Below are 10,993 nucleotides of genomic sequence, written 5' to 3' on the forward strand. Positions count from 1 at the left end.
CCGACCTTACAGAGTGGTTCTAAGGCTTAGACGAGTTCACATTTACAGGGGACACAGGAAACATAAGTGTTGTATTGTGTTTGGCCATTGCACTTGGGGGTCATCTTCCCACCTCCGCATCTCCATTAGCACCCCAAATAAGCATATCATCTACATTCCTAAGATGCTGCTTCAAGACAAATTTGTGCATTTCAGGTAGTCCCCACTCCTAACCCTCCTTCTCTAACCTGCAGAATTTCGGGAACTGTCGATCTACTTTTTCTTTTTCCTTTTTGGCTGTCATGGCTATTTTGGTTTATTTTTTATTTTTATTTTTTATTTTTTAAATTTATTTGACAGAGACACAGCGAGAGAGGGAACACAAGCAGGGGGAGTGGGAGAGGGAGAAGCAGGCTTCCCGCAGAGCGGGGAGCCCGATGCAGGGCTCGATCCCAGGACCCCGGGATCATGACCTGAGCGAAGGCAGACGCTCAACGACTGAGCCACCCAGGCGCCCCTATTTTGGTTTATTTTAAGTGATCTTTACACCCAACATGGGGCTTGAACTCACGACCCTCAGATCAAGAGTTACCTGCTCTACCAGCGGAGCCAGCCAGGCGTCCCTGTTATGGTTATTTTAATTAAAATCATTTTGGATCAAAGCAAGAGCTTCTGAAGATACTCTTTGAACAAATCTTCCCAAAAAGGAAAAAAAAAAAAAACCATAAAAGGTATTAGCTACATTTCCAGGTCACCACTCTGGCAATTTCACCAAACAACCAAAACTGTCTTTTTAGCTGCACATGAATAAAATGAGAACCAAAGATGAGTGAAATTTGCCTCAATCAGTATAATTTCATGCTCTTTGTTTTATGGGGGTCCATCCCTACTTCCGGTCCTTATTGCAAGACTCTTTGAAAGGTTTTTTTCTTATATTAAAATAAAGGCTTTAATATACTTAAAGGAGAGGAATGAAGAGCATCCAAAAGTAAAAAACCATGTTTCTTTCCTACTACTACACTTTACACACACCAGATATAGTGGGGGGGGGGGCTCCAACATCAACCAATTCTCCAACGCTCTGGACATCAGTTGAGTGCCCACGATTCAATTCTATTGTGACGCTAACTCCCAGTGTTAGAGTACACCCCACGGGTTCAGGGCTCAACCCTGTAAGTCTGTCCCCCACTTCAGATGCTGACATCCAGTACATCTGACCCACTGGCTATAAATTAGGGTTCCCATGACCTGCCCTTCAGGTTCAATCATTTGCCAGAAGGCTCCCAGAACGCAGGGAAATAGTGTAGTTACTAGGGGCGCCTGGGTGGCTCAGTTGGTTGGGCGACTGCCTTCAGCTCAGGTCATGATCCTGGAGTCCCTGGATCGAGTCCCACATCGGGCTCCCTGCTCAGCGGGGAGTCTGCTTCTTCCTCTGACTCTCCCCCCTCTCATGTGCACTCTCTCTCATTCTCTCTGTCTCAAATAAATAAATAAAATCTTTAAAAAAAAAAAAAAAAGGAAATAGTGTAGTTACTAGATTACTAGTTTATTATGAAGTATACAGCTCTGGGGCAGCCAGATAGCAAAGATGTCTAGGGCAGAGTTTGGGGGAAAGGACGCCTTTCCCTCCGTGTCCTCGCCACACCTGCTGCACTTCCAGCACCTTCACAGTTTCACCAACCTGGAAGCTTCCCAAAGCCTGCTGTTCAGGACTTTTTATAGAAGTGTCATTCCTTAGGCAGGACTGAGTAAATCACTGGCCTTTAGGGTGATTAGCTCAACCTCCAGCCCCTCTCTGCTCCCTAAGGGTCAGGGGGTGGGGCTGAAAGCATGGACCCTCCAAGCACGAAGTTGGTTACCCTGGCAACCAGCATCCCTCCAGAGGCTACCCAGGAGCCCCCCACCTTCTCCAGTCATCTCATTACCATACAAAAAGACACATCACTTTGGAGATGCCAAGGATTTCAGGAGCTCCGTGCCTGGAGATAGGGACAGAGACCAAATATATATTTATTATGTCACAGCGTCTGGAAATGAGTAAGGAGGTACTTGGAAGAGTCATTTATGTACCCCAAACTCTCTAGGCAAGTGGGCGTATTGGGGTTCCCGCTGGTTGTCTGCTCCACAGGACCCATCAGAGCCCTTCCCTGGGATTTTTCGACTGGAAATCTTATAGTCCCTCCTTCCTGTCCTTCAGGGAGGAAGACATGAATGTGATTGCGTTAAATTCTAAGACACTGAGTATGATTTACCGAACAGCCAGGTCACTGTCACTTAAGATGACAGCTCTGACCCTAGCAGTTCTAACTTTCAAGTTCTTATCCTTGCTGTGTCATCTCTCGGCAGGACTCAGTCCTGGCGGCCAGGTGAAAGCTGACTGGTGGTTGGCAAGAGAGGAAAGGCTACCCTGTCCCTTCACCTGCCCCGCTGAGCCAAGGGGTACAGCTCTATTTATTAACAGCCTGCCTCGAGTTTTACCAAAAGCCCAGATAATACTAATGAAGCCAACTTTTTTTTAAAGATTTTATTTATTTATTTGACAGAGAAAGAGAGACAGCGAGAGAGGGAACACAAGCAGGGGGAGCGGGAGAGGGAGAAGCAGACTCCCCGCGGAGCAGGGAGCCCGATGCGGGGCTCCATCCCAGGACCCCGGGGCCATGACCTGAGCCGAAGGCAGACGCTTAACGACTGAGCCACCCTGGCGCCCCCATGAAGCCGACTTTTTAATGTGCCCTTGCCTCTTGACCTAAAATAAGATTCAGGCATTCCTGGAACGGCGTGCCCAGCGCGGCCCTTACCACTTCCCGTGGGGAAACATTTCTGCGTGCATCCATCCTACCATTCAGCATAGCGGTCAATCACGACACCCCAGCTCAGTATCTCATGATCTTGGAGAAGAAGAGCTCAAGACCCAGATCTGGCCAATCATGGTGCCCTGTTTGACTAGCCACAGTGAATGGGCCAGGAGTAGGACATGTGACCCCAAGCCAAGCCAATCAGATTCCTTGAAGTGGGAGGAAACGGAGATTTGACTTTGAGGTAGAGACACCGAAAGGATGAGAGATGGGATCTTAACGCTCCATACTGATTGTCCCCAGTCCTGGTTGTATATAAACATCATCTCGGGCTGCCTGGGTGGCGCAGTCGGTTAAGTGTCTGACTCTTGGTTTCGGATCAGGCCATGATCTAGCATCATGGGATCGAGCCCCGCGTCTGGCTCCATGCTCAGCTCTGAGTCTGCTTAAGATTTTCTCTCTCTCTCTCTGCCCCTTCCCTCCCAAAATAAATAAATAAATCTTTAAAAAATAACCATCTCACAGGCTTGTTAAAAAACACAGGTTCCTAGGTGAGAAAAACTGAATCGGAGCGTCAGGTGAGGAAGGAGGTGGGAATCCAGATGTTTTCATCAGCAACGTGGGTGATTTTTGTGTAGCCTGCCTGGGTTGACCTCAGAATTCAGAATCACTGATTTATGACACAAAGAAGCCTAGATGTGAAGTGAAGAATTCCATCAGCTGCCAGGATATTTTTCCTATAAGGTACTACATATCCATATATTCCAGGATGTGCTAGATTTCCTCCTTGTTCTTGTTTTGTTGAACCATAATTCTAAAATGTTTGCATGTGGGTTGATTTATGTATATATTTCTCATGTACCCTTTGCATCGACCAAAAACAATACGTCAGCTGTTTTTAATTACTCTTGGGAAACTGTGTCTTTGAGTGTCACATTGCATGGAGAACGGATGATGGGGGGGCCCATCCTTTCATTCAGGTTTTAGATAGACATTTCTCTCACAGCCAGCGAAAGTGAAATGAGCCTCGCTGACAACCAGACACAACGTTTCTAACAGAACATAAACAGTGCTCGGAGTAGGTTGCAGACGAGGCTCCACATGGTGCCCATAAAAATAATGCACCAGCCCTCTCTCTTACATGAGTGACTGACAACTCCTCAGTGTCTGTTCCAACCCTACTTGACTCCAGCTGGATCCTGCTTCCATTGTTAAGATAGTTGCCAAATGACCCATCTTTTCTACAGCTTCCAGAACTGGCCCGTTTCTCGCATCCCTCCCTAGAATCAGCCAGCACAAGCTCCAGCTTCCTCCATCCTTCCCTTCCCAAGAATCTCCCAAAGGCTCCTCTCCCCTGGGTGCTTGCAGCAGCAGCTAAACCAGCCCATCTTCATTCAACTGCAGGAATGTTCCTAATAGGATCTCGTCGGTGAGCTGCTACACCATGATGCATGCGTGCGGGAACACACTAGCTACTTGGTTCTGATGCTTTTCACTACAGAAATGGAATCATGGCTCAAGGCGGCTTAAGATGTGGGGGCATCTTCTGTCCCATAAGAAGAGCAGAAGCAGAGCAAGCATGAGGTCCTCACTGGGCTTCGGCTCCATTTCCAGCTCTCCCAGCTCGATTCTCCTCCCCACGTCTGCTTCACTGTCCCATCGTGGTTCCAGGCCACCTGTCTCGTCCCCAGGAAGAAGAGCAGATGGGTATCTCCTTCCGTGTGTCTCATGTAAGAGGAAGGAAGCCTTCCCCAGGAGCCCCTCGGCAGACACCTGCCTTCTTACCTCATGGCCATAACTACATCCCAGACTCCGGTCCAAAACACCTGCCAGGAGGGAAGTGGCTACCATGACAAATTAATCTCAAAACACTTGTCCAGAGTGGATGCCAGCACAAAATCGGGGACCTCTTAAGAAAAACGAAGAGAATGGGTGTTGAATAGACTACCCATAGTGCCCGTTACCGTTCTACAGTGTTGTTTGTTGCACCTCTTTGAGCGTGGGCTGGTGGCAAAGGTTGGCTTGTCTGCCCAGTCTAAGATTCCCCAATTCTCTAATGACCGTGTATCATTTCATAATAACAAAAGATAGAATTTCAAATAAATTTCAAATAAACTTCAAAGTCCAACATGTTTTGGGGCGCCTGGGTGGCTCAGTCGGTTAAGCGACTGCCTTAGGCTCAGGTCATGATCCTGGAGTCCCTGGATCGAGTCCCGCATCAGGCTCCCTGCTCGGCGGGGAGTCTGCTTCTCCCTCTGACCCTCCCCCCTCTCATGTGCTCTCTCTCTCTCTCAAATAAATAAAATCTTAAAAAAAAAAAAAACAAAGTCCAACATGTTTTTTAATTTATTTTTATTTTTTTATTTTTTTATCTTAAGATTTTATTCATTTATTTGGCAGAGAGATACAGAGAGAGAGCAAGTAGGCAGAGAGGCAGGCAGAGGGAGAGGGAGAAGCAGGCTCCCCGCCGAGCAGGGAGCCCGATGCGGGGCTCGATCCCAGGACCCTGGGATCACAACCTGAGCCGAAGGCAGCCGCTTAACCGACTGAGCCACCAAGGCGTCCCCCAACATGTTTTTTTAAAGCAATGCTATCAATTTGAAAAATGAGCAAAATGATTGCCTCTTATTTCTTTCTGGCTTTTCCAGTTTCTCTATAAGTTGGTTGGGAGGTGACGTGTACATTTGGGGTGTCGGACACAAAAAACCCAGGCTTGAGAGTTTTGGTTTTTCAAACTCCACTATTGGTACAAGAAACACCCTCCTGGCTCAGGAGGAGAAAGACTCATCTTTTTCAAGTGAAAATGCTAATAAGGAAACTTAGCAGAAGTCCAAGGTTATAGGGTGCAAAGACTATAATTCCTCTTTTATATTAAAAAAAAAAAAAGGAAAAGCATAAGAGGCAACACTTTCCAAATAATTGTCTTCTCCAGGGGCTCCCGAGGGATCTAGGGCAACAAAGAGCCCCATGTCATTCACAAGTCCAGGTAGGGTTTCTGCCTAAGTAGACCCACAGAAGAATCTGGAGAGTGCCTTGGAACTAGAAAAACTAGTTCAGGGACTGTCCTGGACTACCAGGGCAGGGTCAGCGGGCTTCCTCGGCAGGTGGCCTAACTTATGGGTTTGCAAAGTCACAAAAAGATCCAGATGATCAGATCCGTGGGTCATGAGAAGTGACCCAGAAAATGCCCCTTTTTCAGCCCATCAGAGCTTAGAGACCAGGGCTAGACTTTGAGGACATTACTTATTGCTTCCCAAACTCGGAGGGTGTCTTCCCATGGCAAACCAGATTTCTGGAACATTTCGCCAGGGAAATGAATGCCCTCAGCAGAGCAGCTTTGGAAATGCTCGTGGAAGGGAAGCAAAATGCAGTTATTAAAAAGGACAGTAAGGGGTGGGGGTGGGGGGTGCCTGTGTGGCTCAGTCAGTTGAGCATCCAACTCCTGGCTTAAGTCATGATCTCAGGGTTGTGGGATGGAGCTCCGCATCAGGTTCTGCACTGGGCGTGGAACCTGCTTAAGATTCTCTCTCTCCGGACTCTTAATCTCAGGAAACAGAGGGATGCTGGAGTGGAGGGGGGTGGGAAGGATGGGGTGGCTGGGTGATGGACACCGGGGAGGGTATGTGCTATGGTGAGTGCTGTGAATTGTGTAAGACTCATGAATCACAGATTATACATTTGTATAATATATAATATAAATATACATATATATTTGTTAATACAAATTAACAAAAAAATATTAATAAAAAGAAAGAAAAAAAAAGATTCTCTCCCTCTCCCTCTGCCCCACCCCATCTCTAAAAAATAAAAGAGTAAAAAAAAAAAAGTAAGGGAAGATATTTACTGACTTGAAAGATATTCAGAGTATGTGGCAGGGTTGGCAAACTCCGTTAAGGGCCAGATAGAAATTTTCGGCTTTGCGGTCCGTATGGTCTCCGAAGCAGCCACGGGCAGTATGGAAATAATACAGTTGTTATCCCTACAACAGCGTGTTGAGTAGCTGTGACAGAGACCATAGGGCCCCCAGAGCCCCGGATATTTATAATTTCTGGCCATTACAGGAAAAGTGTGTGGATCTCTGTCTGAATCTCTTGCGTGGATTAGGAGACAGGGGAGGGAAGGAACTCAGGGGAAGCTGCCTCCTTGAAGAATCCCTACGCTCATCATTATCAGAGAGAATGGACTCAGAGGGGGAAATCACCAGCCACCCACTAACACCTGAGCCAGGGAGTCCTGGAGGTGCTCCTTCAGGGGAAAATGCCTAGAGCTGGGGCCAACACACCTTGCATGGGACTCGCTCCCTCCCTCTGGGATGTGGGCCCACATCCCCCAGCTGTGTCTAGGCTGCAAGCCTGTTTCCCTTTGGGTCCTCCGGAATCTGGCCACACCTACCTGACCCTGATCCCCACTGCTTCAGGCTTTCACTTCACGTTCCCATAAAGACAGTATTTGGTGTTTCCTTCCTCCAATTTCCATTCATTCTTCCTCTGAAAACAAGTACCCCCAGCTCCCTCCACTCCTCCCGCCCCACCCCTGCCCGGTGTCTCCCAAGGTTGACCAAAGAGGGGGCCTGGCCAGTCAGCACTCTGCCGCCCCTTAGCCACAGGGATGGGTCAGGGATGATGATCTAGAAAGAGCCGATGAGAGGTCATGAGACATCTGACAAGGAAGCCAAGGGAAAGCCTCCGAGGCTGTGGCCCCAGGGGCTCCAGGCAGCGGGCTTGCAAGCACGGGGGAGGTGGGGGGCTGTCTGAGAACGGAGTCAAGAAAGTAGAAATGAAGGCAGCAATAGAGAAAGAGACGAGATCCCGAGGATATCATTGGACAACCTGGGTCCTTAGCCCCATGTCTACCCCTAATTTTCACTTTCCCGTCTTCTGAATGTTTTCATACCGTTTGGCCCTATTTGGGGTTGCAACAAAGAGTCTTAAACCGGTACATCCTGCCTCTAGTTCTCAGCACATCTCCTGCAGTTCTTCCCGTTTGCGATGCCCTTCCCAATGTGGCCCTCCTGGCCTCCCCCTGCTGATTGTCTAGGGCTCAGCTCAGAACCGCCCACCTCCTCCAGGTAGCTTTTCCGAAACCCCGATTGATCGCCCTCTCAGGCTTGCCTGGCTACCCCACCTGGTGTTTCCATAAAACCCTCTGTGTCCTGATTTATAGAACCCCGTGTTTGTGTAGTGACACCCCGGTATGTCTTCGTATCCTCCTACTATGCTGGAGTAAGACAGAGACTAGCGGCCATGGACTTTGGAGTCAGGCCCGGGTTCAAATCCCAGTGCTGCAGCTCACCATCAGGCAAACCAAGGAGCCTCATATCACAAGGCTATTATGTAATTGTGCAAAGTGCTCAAGGCAGCGGAAGATTTTTAGTTTGATTTTTCTTTTAAAAATTTTATTTATTTAGGGGCGCCTGGGTGGCTCAGTTGGTTAAGCGTCTGCCTTGGGCTCAGGTCATGATCCCTGAGTCCCTGGATGGAGTCCCGTGCCCCTGGACCCTGCTTGTGCTCTCTCTCTCTCTCTCTCTTTCTCGCTAAAATAAATAAATAAGTAAATAAAATCTTTTTCAAATTTTTTATTTATTTATTAGAGAGAGAGAGAGCGAGCACGAGTGGGGGGAAGGGCAGAGGCAGAGGGAGAAGCAGACTCCCCACTGGGCAGGGAGCCTAAGGGACAGACGGACGTGGGGCTCGATCCCACGACCCCAGGATCATGACCTGAGCCAAAGGCAGATGCTTAACCCACTGAGCCACCCAGGTGCCCCCACCCAGGGCTCTTTGTAAGCAGAAATAATCTCTGGTTAATTTAGGCCAGAAAGGAATATATTTGGAAGCTAAAAATATCAACGGAAAACCTCACTAACTGGCCTTAGGCAGGACGTTGGCCAGGGCGGCTCTGGGTCACTGGCCGTGTTGTCTGGTGCTCTGGGCTGAGTGAGCGGCAAATGTGTTTAGCCCTCAACTCAAGAGTCAGGGTTGGAGGGGAACAGCACCTTGGCCGCCCGGGCGCTCAGCTCCTGCTGCCAGGACAGGATGTGGTCCCAGCAAGATGACGCGCAGCACCATCTTAACTTCCCTGCGGTCACTACGCCATCTGCCGAGATCCCGTCCTCAGCGTCAGGTTCACCAGCACTGGAGACTAAGACTGCAACGTATCTTCTTGGGAGACAGAATTCAACTCACAACATACTCTCTCCAGGGGAAAAAAAATCTTATTGGAATCTTAATGGGAATTATACTAAATTTATACCGTAATTTTTCCCTGCTCTTACTCAAGCACATGGCATGTCTCCTTCTTTGTTCTTATTTTGTGGAATATCTTGTTTTTATGTATTTATCTTGAGCCCAGCCACCTGGGTAGCACAGATGTCATGACGTTTTCGGTTAAGATGAGGTCATACTGAAGTGGGGGAAGGCCCTTAATCCACCATGACTGATGTCCTTATAAAGCAAGGAGAAGAGACCCAGCGAGGTGACCTCCACATAAGGATGGTGGCAAAGCTTGGGGTGACGCATCTACAAGCTAGGGAATGCCAAGGATTTCCCGAAACCACCACAAACCACCGGGAGAAAGACATGGGACAAATCCTCCCCTAGAGCCTTCAGACCCAGCAGGGCCCTGGTGACTCCTTGGATTTGGACTTCTGGCCTCCAGAACCAGGAGAGAATAAATCTCTGTTGTTTCAGGCCCTCCAGTTTATGGTACTTTGTTCTGGCCGCCCCAGAAAACGAATACAGGGCGGAATGAAATGAATGTTGAATGAATGAATAAAGGGAAAGTCCTGACGCAGAGGGGCCGATAGACATTTCCTTGGCCAGGAGAGGGTATATTTGGAAAATTCCCCCAAACAGCAAAAAAATAAAATAAAATAAAGTAAAATAAAATTAAGACGGGAAGCTCTCTGGAGGGTACCAGCTACTGGATCCCGCGGCAGGATCTGGCAGGAACTGGTGAGTTTCAGGAACCCAATCCCAGAAGCCGGGGCCCCTCCTGCCCCAGCCCCCCTACGTCCCCCAACACACCCATCTCCACCACCTGTCCCAACACCTCCCTTGCACACGAAAGGTTCAGAGGCGGTTAGAGTGGATCACACAGCGTCTGAGAGCAGAGAACTGTGGCCGAGGTGGGTGCAGCCTTCCAGGGCCGCACCGAAGGGTTTTTCCTACCTGGAAACTATGAGCACCCTCTCCCTCAGCTCATGACGCCCCGATTTCCCAGAGGCCTGAGTCAGTGGGAGGAGGTCCACTTTCGATCACGCTTTGGTCAGTGCTGGGCCAGGCATCCAGCGGTGGGTTGCCAGATAACACACAGAAGGCCCAGATATATTTGAATTTCAGATGAATAAGGAACACATTTTTAGTATAAATATGTCTCAAAGATTGTGTGGCATATACTCGTACGAGAAATTATTCATTAAGTATCTGAAGTTCAAACTTCAGCGGGCATCCTGGATTTTTATTGGCTAAATCTGGCACGCCTCCGTGGAAAGCTCCTGGAACCTAGAATCCGCTTCTGATTCAAGCCTCATTCACACCTCTCCAGATGTGTGACCGTAGAGCTGCTAATCACCCTCCATCATCATAACCCTCTGACGGACCCCGAGCCTGGGGCGTCTGGAGTTGAACCCCACAGCAGATCAGAAATAGCGACATGCTATTGGTGTGGGCCCCTTCAACCCGTGTCCTTGTTTCTCCAAGGAGTGGCTGCTGGCTGTGACCTCAGTCCTTACTCTGACGGACTTGCACACATCTCAAGAGACCAGCAGCCTGGGAAACCAAGTGTTGGGGCCAACGGGTGACTTTGGTTTGCTGAATGAGGATGAATGTTTTTGTTTTTTTTTTTAAAGATTTTATTTATTTATTCGAGAGAGAGAGAGAGAATGAGAGACAGAGAGCACGAGAGGGAAGAGGGTCAGAGGGAGAAGCAGACTCCCTGCTGAGCAGGGACCCCGATGCGGGACTCGATCCCAGGACTCCAGGATCATGACCTGAGCCGAAGGCAGTCGCTTAACCAACTGAGCCACCCAGGCGCCCGAGGATGAATGTTTGACCTCTAACAACAGACAGGCTTTGGGCTCTGGGGGAATGGTATTAAACCCCATTACCGTGCGTCATCAAAAACAGTTCAAAGACCTAGAGTCTACTTGGTCCAAAGGCAGAGAAACATGTAACACAGCTCACAAGACTCAAATTTTTTTAACCCTTTATTCAAGAGACTTT

The sequence above is a fragment of the Callorhinus ursinus genome, unplaced genomic scaffold, assembly GCF_003265705.2.
Source record: "Callorhinus ursinus isolate GAN/ISIS: 27379988/994484 unplaced genomic scaffold, GSC_fseal_2.0 scaffold53, whole genome shotgun sequence".
NCBI lineage: Eukaryota > Metazoa > Chordata > Mammalia > Carnivora > Otariidae > Callorhinus > Callorhinus ursinus.